The following is an 18,454-nucleotide window of genomic DNA, read 5'->3' on the forward strand; positions in this document are numbered from 1 at the left end:
GGCCCCCTGAGACCATCAGAAAACACAGATAATTATTTACATTATGATTCATAACAGTAGCAAAATTTTACAGTTACGAAGTAGCAATGAAATAATTTTTTGGTTGGAGGTGTGTGTGATGGCTTGCATATGCTTGGCCCAGGGAGTGGCACTATTAGAAGGTGTGGCCTTGTTGGAGGAAGTGTGTCACTGTCAGGGGTGGGTCTGGAGAGCTTCCTCCTAGCTGCCAGAGGATGTGAGTCTGTTACTGGCTGCCTTTGGGTGAAGATGTAGAACTCAGCTCCTCCTGCACCATGTCTGCCTGGATGCTGTGACGCTGCCATGCTCCTGCCTTGATAATGACTGAACCTCTGAACCTGTAAGCCAGCCCCAATTAAATGTCCTTTATAAGACTTGCCTTGGTCATGGTGTCTGTTCACAGCAATAAAACCCTAACTAAGACAGGGGTCACCACAACATGAGGCTGTATTAAAGGATGGTAGCACTAGGGAGGCTGAGGGCCACTGCTCTATACAGTAAGCACAGCTACCTGAGGCCACCATGCCATGAAGATACCTCAGATGCTCAAGGTGTGTAAGTGAATAAACACAGCCCAGCTAAACCTGGTCTTTGAGTCACTGAACCTAGACATTAACAGAAGTGCACAGGCCTCAAGATTACTCCAGCCCTCACCCATTCAAACGATTCCTTGTTGTGCAAATGCACTATACATAGCAGAACCCACAGTTCTGAAAGCTAACATAGTTTCTGCTGTGTTCTGTCCAAACCCCCGACCTCCAGACACTTGCGAATGTAGACAGTTGGTCGTTGGTTTATGCCACTGGATTTGAGTGGCTTGTGAGGCAGTGACAGACAATCAGACATATAGCATGGATACATCTGTATGCCTGTGTATACATCGTTCTGTATTTGTTGGGTTTTGTTTTGATTTTTGATTTTTTTTTTTTTTGTTTTGAGACAGACTCTCATGTAGCCCAGGCTGAACTCAAACTTGCTATGTAGCCAAGGGTGACCTTGAACTCCTTGACCGTCCAGTCTCCACGTCCCAAGACTCCATGCTTTTCTTTGAGATGGGGGTTCTCACTGTGTTAGCCTAGGTTAAAGCCATGGTCTCCTTGTATCAGGCTCTCAAGTAACTGGATTTGCAGGTGAGTGACCCTGTGCCCAGTTTGAGTCAGTTACTGCTACAATGTTTCAGCTCTCACAAAGGACATTCCGTCACTCTAGTAGTCACCCAGCAAGCTCTCCAGCCCTCCATCCACCTGTCTGCCCTGTCTCTGGATGGTTAGCCTATTCTGCGCATGTCCAATCAAAACCATGTGGTTGGGTATGGCGATGCATGACTGTCATCTCGGCACTTGGGAGGCAAATGCAGGACGATCAGAAATTAATTCAAAGTCACCCTCACCTACATATCGAAAACAAGGCCAGACTTGGCTACATGAGACCCTGTGTCCACCAATTTCTGGAATGTGTATGGCTGTGTGTATGGATGCTTCCAGTTTGCGCCATGTTTTACAGACTGGTCTATGCAGTGTCTGGGCAATTCATCTCCTTTTATTGCCCAATAGTAGTCCATTGTATGAGTCTATCATGTTATTTACCCACTTACCAGGACCTGACATTTCCGGTTGTTTCTACCTTTTGTCTATTATGTACAATGTTGCTATAAATAATAATAGATAGCAAGCACACACTTTTTATACAATTTCCTGTACAAATATTTGAGTATGTGCTCAAGAATGGAATTATTAGGGGTTGGGGATTTAGCTCAGTGGTAGAGAGCTTGCCTAGCAAGCTCAAGGCCCTGGGTTCGGTCCCCAGCTCCAAAAAAAAAAAAAAAAGAAAAGAAAAAAAAAAGAATGGAATTATTGGGTCATACAATAACTTTGTCTAATGTGTGTGTGTGTGTATGTGTGTGTGTGTGTGTGTGTGTGTGTGTGTGTGTGTCTAGAGGTTGAGACAATTGCTTTCTTCAACTGTTCTCCTTTATTTTTTCGAGACAGTCTTTCCCTGCACCTGAAGTCCCTTGGTTAGGCAGGCTGTCGGCCTATGAGCTTCAGAGCTTTTCAGCCCTCCCCACCAGGGCTGTGATTACGGATATGCACTGCCCTGACAGTTTATAATTTTTGTAGGAATTACAAAATAGTTTTCAGCATTTTTCATCATTGTGTATTACCTTAAGAACATTTCTACTTAAAAATGTTAAAAGTTGGTGGTGCTTGGGTGCTCGCCACCGGCTGGGCTCTGGTGCGACCTCGTTAGGAGCTGCAGGGTGGACTGGCTCGCGCGTCTCCACCCTCGCCCCAGCCTGCGCCTCCTGGCTCGCAGGCCGCCCCTTAGCAGGTCGTCCCCGAGGCCCGGGCCCAGCCGCTCCCCAGCACCTTCGCGGGCTCCCAGGCCAGCGGAATGCAGCCTCCGGGCCCGCCCCCGGCCTATGCGCCTGCCAACGGGGACTTCACCTTTGTCTCTTCGGGGGACGCAGAAGATCTCAGTGGTTCTATAGCAGCTCCAGATGTCAAATTAGACCTCGGTGTAAGTGGAGATTTCATCAAAGAATCTACAGCAACAACATTTCTGAGACAGAGAGGCTACGGCTGGCTTTTGGAAGTCGAAGATGAGGATCCTGAAGATAATAAGCCACTTTTGGAAGAATTGGACATTGACCTAAAGGATATTTACTACAAAATCCGCTGTGTTTTGATGCCAATGCCATCGCTTGGTTTTAATAGACAAGTGGTGAGAGACAATCCTGACTTTTGGGGTCCACTGGCTGTTGTTCTGTTCTTCTCCATGATATCATTATATGGACAGTTTAGGGTGGTCTCATGGATTATAACCATTTGGATATTTGGTTCACTGACAATTTTCTTACTGGCTAGGGTTCTTGGTGGAGAAGTTGCATATGGCCAAGTTCTTGGAGTTATAGGATATTCATTACTTCCTCTCATTGTAATAGCCCCTATACTTTTAGTGGTTGGATCTTTTGAAATGGTGTCTACACTTATAAAACTATTTGGCGTGTTTTGGGCTGCCTACAGTGCTGCTTCATTACTCGTAGGTGAAGAATTCAAGACCAAAAAGCCTCTGCTCATTTATCCGATCTTTTTACTGTACATTTATTTTTTGTCCTTATATACTGGGGTGTGATCCAAGTTGTACATGAATCAAAAAGATGGTGTTACATTTGTATTAAGCTGGGAATTCTTGCTGAAGGGATTGGAAAAAAAATTACTAGTAAAATTTTATACATTCCAGATAGAGAGGCAGGCTTAAAGTCTTTTTAAACAATATTTTTTTGTATTTAAGTAATTGCAGTTATCTGGGATTTTTTTTTGGTCAGAATTCTGAATTCTGTTTGGTTCTTCATATTCCGCGAATAAATAAAAAGCGTTGTGTTTTCAGATTGTGTCAATATTCACCTGAACACTTGTGCCAAAAGCACCTGCATGGGTAACTGTGTTTCACTTGAAGATAAATCTGACAACATCCTGAAAATCTAAAAGTGCAATTTTTTTCTTTAAAGGATTTTCTCTGGCACCACAGATATCCTGTAGATACCTATTTATATTTATACATATATATTTATGAAGTAATTCTTTTTTTTTTCTTTTTTTTTTTTTTTCGGAGCTGGGGACCGAACCCAGGGCCTTGCGGTTGCTAGGCAAGCGCTCTACCACTGAGCCAAATCCCCAACCCCTTATGAAGTAATTCTTATTCACAAACTATATTTCTGGATAGCCTAAAATTTAAGATACTAAATCTGATGCTTAAATTTTCTTTAATTTGGTCATTGTTTTTTGTTTAAAACTTAAAATTTGCTTTGTAAATTGTGTGTAATTTTTTAACTAATAGTTGCTGGTGTAGATTCGGTTTGTGTGTATGTTCTCTTAAAAACCAGTTTGGAACGTCTAGACATTTTATTTTAAAGTTTTCTGTTTCTCTTTTTGACCAAAGGAGCAAGAGATATAATGGGTATGGCATTCATTAAAATCATTAATATATAGGAAAAATAATATTTATAGCATCAGTAAATATTTTTAAGTGGTACCTTTAAATCATAAAAGTTACAGGAAAGAGACTTTTGAAGTCATATGGTCTTGAACAATGTTATATGAAGTAGAAAATAAAATGTTTTCCAGCTGAAAAAAAAAAAGTTAAAAGTTATTGTTATAGTCTGTGCACACAAGCCTGAGTATGTACCACAGTGTATGTGTGGAGGTCAAAACCCAATTTTATAGGGGGCTGGAGAGATGACCCAGTGGTTGGGAGCACTGACTGCGCTTCCAGAGGTCCTGAGTTCAATTCCCAGCAACATGGTGGCTCACAACTATCTGTAATGGTATCTGTTGCCCTCATCTGGTGTGTCTGAAGACAGCTACAATATATTTACATACATAAAATAAATAAATCTTAAACAAAACAAAAAAACCAGAACAAATTGGTACTCTCCAATCTTCCCTTAGGTTCTAGGGATTGAATTGAGGTCATTGGACTTGTGGGAAAAGTGCTCTTTTTTTTTTTTTTTTGGAGCTGGGGACCGAACCCAGGGCCTTGCACTTGCTAGACAAGTGCTCTACCACTGAGCTAAATCCCCAACCCCAGGGAAAAGTGCTCTTAAGCACATAAGTTATCCTGCTGGCCCTTTAAAAATATTTATTACTATTGTGTATGATTAAGATGTCCTCTATTGACCTGGTCTACAAAGTGAGTTCTAGGACAGCCAGGGTTGTTATAAGAGAAACCCTGTCTCAACAAACAAACAAACAAACAAACAAACAAACAATCTCTTATTTTTTTATAGTCTTTTTTTTTCTTTTTTTTTTCTTTTTTATTAACTTGAGTATTTCTTATATACATTTCGAGTGTTATTCCCTTTCCCGGTATCCGGGCAAACATCCCCCTCCCCCCTCCCCTTCCTTATGGGTGTTCCCCTCCCAACCCTCCCCCCATTGCCGCCCTCCCCCCAACAGTCTAGTTCACTGGGGGTTCAGTCTTAGCAGGACCCAGGGCTTCCCCTTCCACTGGTGCTCTTTTTTTTTTTTTTTTGGTTCTTTTTTTTTCGGAGCTGGGGACCGAACCCAGGGCCTTGCGCTTCCTAGGTAAGCACTCTACCACTGAGCTAAATCCTCAGCCCCTCCACTGGTGCTCTTACTAGGATATTCATTGCTACCTATGAGGTCAGAGTCCAGGGTCAGTCCATGTATAGTCTTTAGGTAGTGGTTTAGTCCCTGGAAGCTCTGGTTGCTTAGCATTGTTGTACATATGGGGTCTCGAGCCCCTTCAAGCTCTTCCAGTTCTTTCTCTGACAATCTCTTATTTTTATTTATTTGTTTGAGTGTGTGTGTGTGTGTGTGTGTGTGTGTGTGTGTGTGTGTGTGCGCGAGCGCACACACACACACACACACACACACACACGCGATTGTATTTGTGTGTTGATTGAATGTATGCTCTGTGTGGATAGGTTCCTGTGGAGGCCAGAAGAGAGCATCAGGCCCTTTGCAACTGGAGTTCCAGTCTGGCTACTTCAGTTGTCCAACCTGGGACAAGAGTTATTTGCCCCCATGCCCATCCTTGACTATTTTTTTTTTTTTTTGGTTCTTTTTTTCAGAGCTGGGGACCGAACCCAGGGCCTTGCGCTTCCTAGGTAAGCGCTCTACCACTGAGCTAAATCCCCAGCCCCCATCCTTGACTATTGATCTATTGGCTATGTTGGAATGAAATGCATCGTGTCTATACTGATAGAAGCAATCCTGCAGGGCTGATTTATAAAATAAAAGAATAACTGATACTTTGCCAAACAAACAAACAAAACCTTTGGAGTCAACTGGCTTTTTCAAATAAGGGGCTAAAGGACCAAGAACAGCTGCCCCCGGGAGCTGGCTTACAGACTAGATGCTATCAATTCTCAAGATTTTGGTACATGCAGAGAGCATTGGGCTCTTGGTTCTGTTGTGGAGCAGGTCACACTGAGCTGCCTCAGCTGGGGCCCAGTGTCATTCACCCCGGACAGCAGGAGGGAGGCAGCTCTGAACCTCAGTTTGGGCTGCTTGATTTGAAGTCCAGGCTGCACCGTACCTTTGAGCAGCAGGCATGAGAATAGCAGAGGACCCTAGGCAGCTGGGACAGAGACAGGGACTGAGCTGAGTGCCTGTAAAAAGGCCACTTCAAGCCCCATTGTGGGGCCAGCAGCAGGTGGGCAAGTCTGAGCTTTGAATGCCTCTTCCCATGATGCATTGCGCTAATGGATGTGCATTAACAGTGTCCTTCCTCCATTGCTCTCTTTTCCTTAGACCCTGCTGGAGAACTCTGCATTCCTGAGGAAGAGCAGCAGTCAGTGCCTGAGGGCCTCACAAAGGGCCCATTGTGGTCCTCACTGAGTCAGACTGGTGACTGCTGGCACCCGAGCTCAGTCTGGAGTAAGTGGTTGCAGGGACGTCATCCGCGAGAGTCTGGTGTGACTCTAATATCCAGGACATCTTCAGCAAAGACTGCACCTCCAGGAAGTCCATTCTGACTGCCCAGAAACAAACCCTCATTTTGAAAAGAGCGTTTGAGCTAAGGCAAGCTTGGGAAAGGGCACAAGAGGCTCTGCAGAAGAACACGCCTACGCCTTGAGCCAGGGAACAAGAGCGTGATGTTCTAACGCAGGGCCCTGCGTCACACGGCCTTGCACCACACCATTCCATCATGATGCAATGGGCGCTGCGTGTAGGAGTGATGCAGACAGAGGTTGTGACCCAGGCTGGCCGGCCATCCACCAAATTCTTTTGCCAGAAGTTTTGGTACTTAACAAGAGGTCTGTCTTGGTTCTAGTTTTCTCTGGGATTAAGCAGAAAGATCGTTGGCCAGCCCATTTGAGGAGACTTTAGCAGATACAAAGGAAAACAGAGACAGATGGACAAATGTCTAACTCCTTGGCTCAGAGCTCAGACAGCTTTGTTGTGTCCATTGACCATATTTTGTCTTCCCTCCTATCTCATGTAGGCCAAGGCCAAGATGACCTTGAAGTCACTATATAGTTGAAGACATTTGTGAACTCTTCACTCTTCCGGTACCCATTTCAAGAGCCTGAAGCTGGTCTTTGCTACTTTGTGGGTTCTTTTTTTTTTTTCTAAAAAAGATTTATTCATTTGTTATATATAAGTGCACTGTAGCTGTCTTCGGACACACCAGAAGAGGTCATCTGATCTTATTACAGATGGTTGTGAGCCACCATGTGGTTGCTGGGATTTTTTTTTTGTTTGTTTGTTTGTTTCTTTTTCTTTTTTCTTTTTTTCGGAGCTGGGGACCGAACCCAGGGCCTTGCGCTTGCTAGGCAAACCCTCTACCACTGAACTAAATCCCCAACCCCCGGTTGCTGGGATTTGAACTCAGGAACTCTGGAAGAACAGTCAGTGCTCTTAACCCCTGAGCTATCTCTCCAGCCCAACTTTGTAGATTCTTTTTCCCACCTTTAATTCCCTCCCTGCCAGGTTTCACCCCCTATCACTAGATAGAAGAGAAAGAAGGATGGGGGGGGGATGAGATCCCCCACCTAATTTCTTTCCTTTTGTTTCTTCTTCTTTTTTTTTCCGGAGCTGAGGATCAAACTTAGGGCCTTGCGCTTGCTAGGCAAACGCTCTACCACTGAGCTAAATCCCCAACCCCTTTTGTTTCTTCTTTGAGCACGGCTACTAACAAACCACAACCAATTCCATAAACAACCACCAACCTCACCTCTCTCTTGGGGCCCTAGCACTTACATACCCTCTGAAAAGTTCCCATAATTCTCAATGTCACACAATGGCAGAAACTATCGTAGCTGGCAAAACCACACCTCTGCTGGAGCAAGAGGCAAATCTTAGTGAGTTGTTTCAAACAATCCGAAACGTCCTTGTATCTCCATATGTGGGATTAAAATGAAAACATTTTTCTATAATGTTTCTGTGCTTTTTTAAAAAGAAACTAAAATTCCAGAATTATCACTACAAGAGTCCTAGAGTTTCAGAGGTGGACCACCTCACCTGGCTCCATGCAGTGCTGAGGACTGAACCTAGAGTTCTGTGTACTAGGTAAAAAACGCCAACTGGACCATGCTCCCAGTTTCTTCTCATCTCTTTCCCCCTCTCCTTTTCCCCCACCCCCTCCCTCCCCTCCACCCCTTTTCTGTAAGGTCTTGCTATGTAGCTCAGATTAGCCTTGAACTCACAGCAGTCCTCCTACCCAAGCCTCTCTCAAGGGTTGGCGTTACGGGCAGAAGCCACCACATTCAGCCACCATCATTTCTTCAGAGTCACATTTTAGAGCTGATTTTAATCCATAGAATGTAATGCCTGGAAGGATCAAAGCCACGCATGGAACCCTGCTTGCGCGCACTTCTCCCTCCCACACTCTGACTTTACTTGGGCCTCAGGGTACTGAAAGCCTGTCCCAGGGAGAGGCCATGCCCTAGCTTTGGGCCTCTAGCCTGGACCCTTCTGTTCTGTAGGGCATGCAGTCCTTGTAGGCTGTGGTGGGCTGCTGTGCTAATACATGCATTAGTGGATGAAAGCTGTCTCAAGGGGCTCTTCACCGTGGCCCTTTGGCTGTAATAAAGCAAATTAAAACCCCATTCGAAGGTCAATTGAAATCTCTTTCATTCCACTTCTCCACACAAATTGATTCCTCTGTGCCCTTGAGGTCACACTGAATGCCATAAAGGGGCCCAGCTGTAGCTGGATGGGACAGCCTGAAAAATTGCTTCCCCTGGGGTTTCGGCAGGGACGAGGGTCAGTGGATCCTCCCCTTTCCCTAGAGCATCTGGGGCACCAGGGACACTCTCCTTCAGCATGCTCATGGCTTCAGAACCCATCTGTGGATTCTTCCCTCAGTCCACCAGGCTGTCCTCAAAGGAGGCCCAATGCCCTTTTACTAAGTTGCCCAGCCTAACCTCAACCTTGAGAGGTCCTTGCCTCAGCATCCTGGGTGCTGGGATGGCAGACGTGAACTGTGCATAGCAAGTGGACCCAGTGTTTGCACTGGTAATCTTTTTGTGTAGCCCTGGCTGTTCTAGAATTTGCACTACAGAATTCAGAGACTCACCCGCCTCTGCCTCAGGAGTGCTGGGATCAAAGGTGTGCGTGCGTGCGAAGTCTTAACAGCGATTGGAACTTCTGCAATCTGCTTGACCCCTCACCAGTGAGGTGATGTGGGCCTTTGAGAAGCTCAGAGAGGTTAAGTAACTGCTCATGCTCACTGGGTTCATGCTTTCACCCCTCAGCCTTTCCCACATCCCAGTGTGGTGCAGCCAGCTGCTGGGCATCCTGAGAAATTTCAGAACCTTTAGTCTTCGAGTGGCTCTGCAAAAATGGCCAGAGGCGCCACGCATGGATGCCTTCTGGATCTTGTCTTTGGCTTGGACCCAGCATGTCTGGGGTGTGGTTCAGTGGCAGACTACCTGGTTAGTGTGTGAGACCCTGGGTTTGATTCCCAACATTAGTGAGAAAGAGAGAGAGAGAGAGAGAGAGAGAGAGAGAGAGAGAGAGAGAGAATTTTTGTGAGAGAACCCCAAGAGAAAAAGATAAGATTCTTGTGGTTTCAGTTTTCTTCAAAACACAAAATTGTTCTTAGAATGTGTTTGTGGGCCCCTCTCAGGGGTATTGGATAAGAGTGAGTTTACTTCAGATTATTCACTCTAACTGATTATTATCGGTGCGATATGTCTCCTTGGAAAAATGGTTTGCCATGCGCAGCTTGGCCTCCAAGTGCAGTTTGCCCACCGCCTGGTGCCTGCCCTCTGCATGCAGCGTGCCTGCCATGTGCCGTTCGCCCCGTTCGCCTTTGTGATTGGGCACGTTCCTCATGTGACTCTTCTTAGCCCTCAGAGTATGAACCGGCTGCTTCTCTGACTAAAGCTGGCCATTACTCGAGACTTTCGTGCTCCTTGTTTTATTGGCTCCATTCTCCCAGGCCCCATCACCTCTAGATAAGTATATTTCATATCCAGGGACTAAGAAGTTCTCAGAATAATGGCTTTGACTCCAGCTCATGTGTAACATCTTCAACTTTAAAAAAAAAAAACAAACAGGATCTCGGGTAACTCAGGTTGGCCTGGAACTCGACACATAGACCAGGCTAGCCTCCAACCCACAGATCTGCCTCTGCCTTCCAGGTACTGGGATTAAGGTGTGTGCCACCACACCTGCTGTCCTAATTCTGCCCTTAGAAGCTGACCAGATCCTCCCCCCCACACCCAGAATCCAGCTTATTCTAACGTCTAGTTTAGGCCCTTTCCTGACCTTTCTTATCCAGAGCCCCAGAGTGTACCCCTGGCCCTGGGACTGCTTGGCAGTACACATCCTGCTTTCCCATGATACACACTCTATACCTCACATCCATGCTTACTCGTGGGCTTTCCTCTTCTCCTCTCCAACACCAGTGCATCACAACTCAACACACGAAGGCACAGGTGCTGGGTTAACTCCCAGATGGACCTGAAGGAGGTGGGAAAAGTCATCTTCTGCTCCAGGCTCTTTGGTCCTCAAGAGCAGCCTAGAAAGGATCTTACCAGGGGAAGGCAAAAGGGGACTCCTGGTCCCTTAGTCTCCTCTTTCTTCTCTCACAAAAAAATTGCCCCTTGCTGTGTCCTTGCCAACAGTGGCACCAGTCCAACCTTTGGAGGGCCTTTCCTCAAACAGCAATGGAAAGCTGTTATTCTGTCAAGGGGCCCTGGGAGGGCACAATGTGCTTCTTCTACCTCAGGGCAGCTATTCCTACATTTCCGTGGAGACCAGGGGTCAGGGCCAAGCTGAACTTGCTTGCTCTCACCCTCAGGGCTCAGAGAGCCCGGTCTCCCAAACGGAGTTGGGCTACAGTCTCATCCCAATGACTTTTCTCCCGGTGAGGTGACCCCTAGTACTGGGGTGTTGGGTGTCCGGTGTTGGGCTCTCTGCCATCTGGTCTTCCTTCCATTCCCCCTCCCCACCCCCGCTAGCCCTTTTCTCTCATAAGGAGGTCATCTCTCCACCTGCCTTTGTAACGTACTCACACCTTGGTGACATCTCTTTTCCAATTAAACCCTCCCAGGTGAAAAGCCGGACTGACGGGAGCAGCCCCAGCCCTGTGCCCGCAGCCACCTGGCATGACTGCAGCCAGGTGCAGAACTCTGGCTTTACCATGCAGGCGTCACAAGAGTCAGTCAGAAGCCCCTCTGGGCCATCTCTCCCTCTCCCCCTCCCCTTCCTCCCTCCATCTCTCCTTTCTTCCTTCCACCCTCTGCCCTCCTGTCTGCATTTCGGTGACCTCGGGAACAGAGCTTCCCACTTGGTTCCAGGCCCTGCTCTGAGAACTTTTTGAGTTCTCACGTGGCAGGCAGCGGTGGAACCAAACTGGTAAAGAACTTTGTGAACCTCCAAAACACCACATGGAGGAGCAAGCAAGGAAAGGGGTCGACTGTCCTCCAGGTTGTTTAGGGAAATGAAAGCTAATACAGAAAAGGCTGGGAGTCCCCAGAATGCACCAATGGTTCTGGAACCCAGGCCAAGCCGTACCCCAGCATTTCCTCTGACTGGAACTCCCGTGTAGTTCCTGAACCCCCTTTCTTTTTTTTATTTTTATTTATTTATTTATTTTTTTTATTAACTTGAGTATTTCTTATATACATTTCGAGTGTTATTCCCTTTCCCGGTTTCCGGGCAAACATCCCCCTCCCCCCTCCCCTTCCTTATGGGTGTTCCCCTCCCAACCCTCCCCCCATTGCCGTCCTCCCCCCCACAGTCTAGTTCACTGGGGGTTCAGTCTTAGCAGGACCCAGGGCTTCCCCTTCCACTGGTGCTCTTACTAGGATATTCATTGCTACCTATGGGGTCAGAGTCCAGGGTCAGTCCATGTATAGTCTTTAGGTAGTGGCTTAGTCCCTGGAAGCTCTGCTGAACCCCCTTTCTGAGGAGGCTGGTCTCTGTTTATCCCTCATGTGTGCGGGGTGTTGGGTGAAGGGAAACTGTCTCTTCAGTGTTATAGTTCTTTAGTTTCAGAAGTACATACTAAGAATCCCCGCCAATGTTCCACAGAGATGGAAAGAGGGGATCCCAAGTACCCTCACAGCCACGGTCTCTCACAATTCGAGCATTCTCAGCCCAGAATCCACAACTGTGAAGAAATAGCTTCAGGAGCTACAGACCTCAGGCTGCCGGTGGTAGAGCAGGGACCCGATGCCTGACCCTTCTTCACAGTGCAGATACATTGTTGCTACAAACCACTTAACAACGGGCTGTGACTCACCTAGATGACCAGAGCAACCACCATTTAACACTTGGGTACACTTTCATCTTTGTTCCTGTTTCTATCCCCACCTTTATTTATTATGAGTCCACTGTAGCTGTCTTCAGACACACCAGAAGAGGGCATCAGATCTCATTACAGATGGTTGTGAGCCACCATGTGGTTGCTGGGATTTTAACTCAGGACCTCTGGAAGAGCAGTCAGTGCTCTTAACCGCTGAGTCATCTCTCCAGCCCCCTACTTACATCTTTTATGTTCCCTGCTTAACAATACACAATGGCTGCTTATGTTGGAGAATAAATGGCCACATTATCTTTTTAAGATTTTTTTTCTTTTTTCTTTTTTTTTTTTCTGGAGCTGAGGACCGAACCCAGGGCCTTGCGCTTGCTAGGCAAGTGCTCTACCACTGAGCTAAATCCCCAGCTTAAGATTTATTCTTATAATGTTGATTGTATGTGTATCTGAGTGTGTGTGTGTGTGTGTGTGTGTGTGTGTGTGTGTGTGTATGAGTGTGTGCGCATGAGTGCAGGTGTCTATGGAGACCAGAAGCTTTGGATACCTTGGAGGTGGAGCTAAAGGGAACTGCCTGACATGGTGCTGTCTAACTCCGGTCCCAGCAAGAACAGCACGTGCTCTTGTCTACAGGACCATCTTTCCAGTTCCTACTGTTGTTATAAACAGTCACAGAATATTTCACTGTATGACTTCACTATAATTCTCATAACTGTATCTTGGCGTTGACTTTATCTTACTGTCGCTATAACAGATATATGAAGTCTTGAAGAAAATTTATTGCTAGATAGCTTTCTTGGGAGACTTGATATAGAGAAAACCCATTCAGCCTCCTCTGGTTTAGCCTATTTAAATCTCATATCTTCTCCTCTTCTTCCCGCTTGGCCCACATCCTGTTATAGCAGAAGTTCTCCACCCCACTGCAGCTGAGTTCAAGGATCAGCTTCAGTTTTGGATCCCATCTCTGGTCTGCTTAAGACTTAGAGCATTTGGCTGGACATGGTGGCGCATGCCTTTAATCCCAGCGCTTGGGGTGGGAGGCAGAGGCAGGTGGATCTCTGTGAGTTTGTAAGCCGGGCTGGTCTACAAAGCAAGTTCCAGAACAGTTAGGGCTGTCACACAGAGAAACCTTTTAAAAAAAAACAACCAAACAAAGACTTTTTGTTTTTCTCATTGGCAGCAATAAGTTTTGACTCACTCCCGGGTCTCCCGCAACAGTATGTTCTGACCTCTGTTATCTTTCGTTTTGAGAAGGGGTTTTATATATTTTCCAGGCTGGCCTGGGACTCTTGATTCCCCTGCCTCAGCTTCCTAGGCGCTGGGATTACAGGTATGCACCACTGTCAATGAATGTCATTATCCTCAATTCTGCGTTACCTTTATTGAGCTGGAAGGGTTTGTGAATCCCAATAGACCACCAAGGAGTCCTTTCTGATGTAATGACCTTAGGGTCTCTTTATTACAACCTTGGGTTGGACTCTCTTCCAACCCAACCTTGACACAGCAGGACTGGAAGGGGAAGTGGAGTAGCCCAGAACCCTCAGCAGGACAAGGTTTTATAGGAAGCAGAAGTAAATGAAGGGGGTGGGGGGTCTAGCCTAGCAAGAATCTAAAGGAATATCTATTGTGAGCCGATAGGTGGGTGCTCTGAAGCAAGACCATATGCAATCACGACTGGTCTGAAAATTCCTTTGAAACAGACTAATCTTCGATAACTGTTGCTAGGAAGTAGCGAGGAGTAACTCTGGCCGAGGACAAGCCGTGCGTGGTTCCTTCCTGGTACGTGGGTGCAGCTTGGTTTGGCTGCAAGTCAGATTCTCAGGCTTCTTTTCTTTTCTTTACAAAGGAGGCTCATCCCAAGATGGAGGAGGTTTAGTCTCTCAGCTTCAATCCCTTAATGAATTCCATTCGCCATTAGATTTCTAGAATTGCTTTGTTTTTATGCTAGGATCAAAGGGGAGGAACTGATAAGTCTACAAAAGGAGACATTTAACGGACACACTTCTCTCGATAATCTAACAGGATACCAAATAACCGGAACAGATCCAGATAATAGAGTATTGAGTGTCTGAGCAACCACAGGGTGTGTTCTTTTGGAACAAACATGAAATGCTGTTCAAAATGGGGTACATGTTCACCCATTAAGTCTTAAACATTTCCTTAGGACTGAAATCAAACAGAGCACACTCTCTGACAACAAGGAAATTAAGCTAAAAAACGGTTTCTAAAACAGAATCAGAAAATCCCCAAGGCTGGGAAGATAACAGAACAGTTCTCAGTTCACAGGTCAAAGATGAAAATAAGATATATATTTTGAGATGGGGTTTCCCCGTGTAGCCCTATCTGTCCTGGAATGCACTCTGTAGGCCAGGTTGGCCTTGAACTCTTAGAGATCTGCCTGCCTCTGCTTCTGAGTGCTGGGATTAAAGGCACACATCACCACTGCCTAGCTGAAAATAAGGTATTTCGAACTAAATGGTAATTTTAAAACTTAAATACTAAGAATTGCAAGATGCAATTAAGAAGAACCTTCTTAGAAAGACATTTATGGCCATATCTACATATGCAAAAAAATAGAGGTTCAATGTCAATGATATAAGTAAAAACAATTGCTTCCTGTCCGACTTGAGTAGAGAAAGATTAGCTAACCAAGCATGTAGAAAGTAGAAGGAAGTAACAATTAGTAGAAATTTCAAAAATACTTCTGAACAACACACATGCAGTAGACAGAATTAACAATACCAAAGATGACTATTGTAAAAATAAACTTATAAAATTGATATACATCTGTCTTAGTTAGGGTCTTATTGCTGTGACCAGACACCATGACCAATGTAAGTTTTATAAAGGACAACATTTAATTGGGGGTGGCTTACAGGTTCAGAGGTTCAGTCCATTATCATCAAGGCGGGAACATGGCAGCATCTAGATAAGCATGGTGCAGGAGGAGCTGAGTTCTACATCTTCTCCCAAAGGAAGCCAGGAACAGACTGAGCATCCTCAGGCAGCTAGGAGGAGAGTCTCCAAGCCCACCCCCACAGTGACACACTTCCTCCAACAAGGCCACACCTTCTAATAGCGCCACTCCCTGGGCCAAGCATATGCAAACCATCACAACATCCAAGAAAAGGAGAATATAAATTACTAATACCAGACAAGAAAGAGGCGCACAACCAGAGTCTTCAGATGCTAAGGACCTGATAAGAAGCTATAATTAGACTAGGGATATATCTCAAATGTGTGAAGCCCTGGGTTCAACCCCTAGTTCCACAAAAAACAAAAGACTCCCCCAAACAAACACAACAGAAATGGAAGCTATAACATGCCAATTTTTTTTTTTCCGGAGCTGGGGACCGAAACATGCCATTTTTTAAGCCAAAAACTTAAAGAATTTTTGTGAAGTGAATAAATTCCTGGAAAAAAAAAACACCTTATTCAAATTGGAACAAGAAGAAATAGACAACGGGAATAATATTAAGGAAGCAATTGAATCTTCAATTGCTAAATAAAAACTGTTCAGCAAGCCAGGTGGTGGAGGCAAATACCTTTAATCTCAGTACTTTGGAGTCAGAGGCAGGTGGATCTCTGTGAGTTCAAGGACAGCCTACTCAACAGAATGAGTTTCAGAACAACCAGGGCTACACAGAGAAACCCTGTCTCAGAACACCCCTTCCTCCCAAAAACATCTTTCCAATAAACAAAGCAGACATCTTAGAAGCCTGGAAGCCTTCATGTGCGAAGCACTTTTAACATTCAAGGAAGACATTATAGCACTGTCCTTGGCTGAGTTAAAACAAGGAGAGAGATTTCAGTTTGTCTTGTGAGAACAGTGCAAATTTGATACCAGATTTGACAAGAGCTTAAAAATAAAAAGGAAAATTAGAGGCCACACTCATGAAAGTAGAGGCAAAAGTCTTAATTAAAATGCTAGTTATATAAGAGACACTCATCATCGTTAAATTGTGCTTCTTTGAAAGCACAGTATGTTAAACGTTGGGAAAGCAATCAGCAGTGTCCTAAGAACTCGCTACAGTATTACACTAAATGAGGAAAACTGTATTGTTTGAGGCTTTCAGAGGCACCTACTCCAGGTTATCAAAGATGTTGATACAAAGGCAATGGAGACCTTTTCCTGGTGACACCCATGTTCAATGCCTGTGTGGTGACAGTATCTCCTGTGTCTTTTTGACCCTGGTTCTGCTCTGGTTTTCTTTTCTTTTTAAAATCTTTTATTTATTTTTTTAAAAAATATTTATTTTTATTTTATGCCCATTGGTGTTTTGCCTACATGTGTGAATGTATGGGAATGTCGAATCCTTGGATCTGGAGTTTAGACAGGTATGAGTTGCCATGTAGGTGTTGAGAATTGAACCCAGGACCTTTGGAAGAACAGCCAGTGCTCTTAACCACTGAACCCTCTCTCTCTAAGCCTTGGTTTTCTTTTCTCCTTTACTGAGTTTGGCCATGGGTCCAGCCACCCTTGTCTCCTGCCCTCCCCCACCTTTATGTCCTATAGCCCAACCAGTGTTTCCTAATGTGGTTTAACAGCTTTTCAAACTTTTCAGTTCATATTGGGCAAAGCAAGTTCTCCTATGTATAATTAGGAGTCCAGATGATAGTTAGGCCAACCCAAACCTACCTTGGTTTGACTCCAATGCAAGCAGCCTCCTAAAGTCACATCCATAAAGCAATGGACAAGACAAAGAGCACTGCCAAGCCTGGTGCTGGTTAGGGCAGAGGTGGATGGGAGGTCAGAGACAGAAGTGAATCAGTTCACGTATAATAAGCTACTGTACAGATGAGACAGGAAAGGGGTTCTCTGAAGAAAGGAGATCGTTTCTAAGGCTCCTGGTAGAAATAACCCAAAGTGGCTTAGTAAGAGCCAGGTGATACTGGAGAGCTAGACCGTCATAGGGATCTGAGTTACCTCATCGGAGGGACACAGGGTGCTCAGCTTCCAGGGAACACTCAGGGAGGTAGAGGCAGAAAGAAGCACTCACGGAATATGAGCATTGGGGTTAGCTGACGTCCAGGATATGAGTTGGACAGCAGGTAATCATCCCAGAAAGAGGTCAGAGCCATGTGACACAATCCTTATTCACCATTAGGGAGCTTGGTGCATTCTCTGGTGCCACAAAAGGAAAAGATTTTTGGAAGCAAAGTCGATACTGCCAATCAGAAAAGCTGAACTCTCAAGGGACCCCCTGGAGTCCCCCAAACAAAACAAAGCAAATAGACAAACAGACAGTGTCTAACTGGGGAGTGAAGTTCCTTCAACTGGTAGATTAAACAGGCACCGGGACTGGTCTGATCCAATCCTAGTCCCCCTGCCAGTCACAGCTCTCTTCACAGGCTTTGCTCTTTGGCACACAGGCCTGTTCTTTCTTCTGTTTTGCCCTGTGAGTTCCCAGCCAAGCCAGAACGCCTGGGCCTGGCCACACGGTGAAGGCTGTCAGACAATCCCCAGGCCATTCTGCCAACTCAGCCCCAGAATGGCTTCCACTTCCCTCCACAGAGTGCTGCACCTCCTGGTTAATAGTCTGAGGCTGGCAGGACCTTTCCCTTGGAGTTTGGGCATCAAAGGGCACCTGTCTTGGAATAAGTATTGGGGATGGAGACAGACTGTACAAACTCACTTGCACACACTCCCAAAGGTAGCCTGCCTTGGGCTGCCATGATTCTTGACAGCCTCTGTTGTCTCCCTTCTCGAAACGAAACAGAGATCTTGATTTCACAAGACTCCATACTTTCCCAACACTGGGGAAATCTGATGCGTAACAGACCCCCTCCTCATTAGTGATATTTACCTCCAAATGCCAGGAAGGCAGATGGACGCACACAGGTAATTCCACTCCATTCTGTAAGACCTCAGAACTAGGCCTGCCTCACACCAGGATGCTAAGCCTCTGTCCAGTCCTGAGTGGAGATCCAACAGCATCCTTAATTAAGTTCCTCCTGACCACCGGGGCCAGGTGTGCGCTTCAGCGGGTCTGTGCTAACGCCAGCCTCCGCACTTTCCAGGCACATCTGCTGTGCGCGCAGCCCCGACCGGGAAGCCCCCCCTCCCGCGGCCCGCCGCCCCCCTTCGCGTGGCCGGGGATTCGCTTGTTGCGTTGCAGAAGCGCTGCCAGGAAGGTCACGTCCAAGGCTCACCCACCCAACCCTGCAGGTATAAAAGAAGAGAGAAGAGTGACAGGGACCA

General features: G+C 45.9%; 1 pseudogene across 1 annotated transcript; it reads left to right on the forward strand.

Annotated features, from left to right (window-relative positions):
• The first annotated feature begins 2,341 nt into the window (after nucleotides 1–2,341).
• On the forward strand, nucleotides 2,342–3,404 carry Yipf4l1 (Yip1 domain family, member 4 like 1; annotated as a pseudogene). The gene has a single exon (XR_015622246.1). The product of XR_015622246.1 is annotated as a Yip1 domain family, member 4 like 1 (transcript).
• Nucleotides 3,405–18,454: the final 15,050 nt, after the last annotated feature.

This window comes from Rattus norvegicus, chromosome 6 (genome assembly GCF_021556685.1).
Source record: "Rattus norvegicus strain SHRSP/BbbUtx chromosome 6, alternate assembly SHRSP_T2T, whole genome shotgun sequence".
Taxonomy (NCBI): Eukaryota; Metazoa; Chordata; class Mammalia; order Rodentia; family Muridae; genus Rattus; species Rattus norvegicus.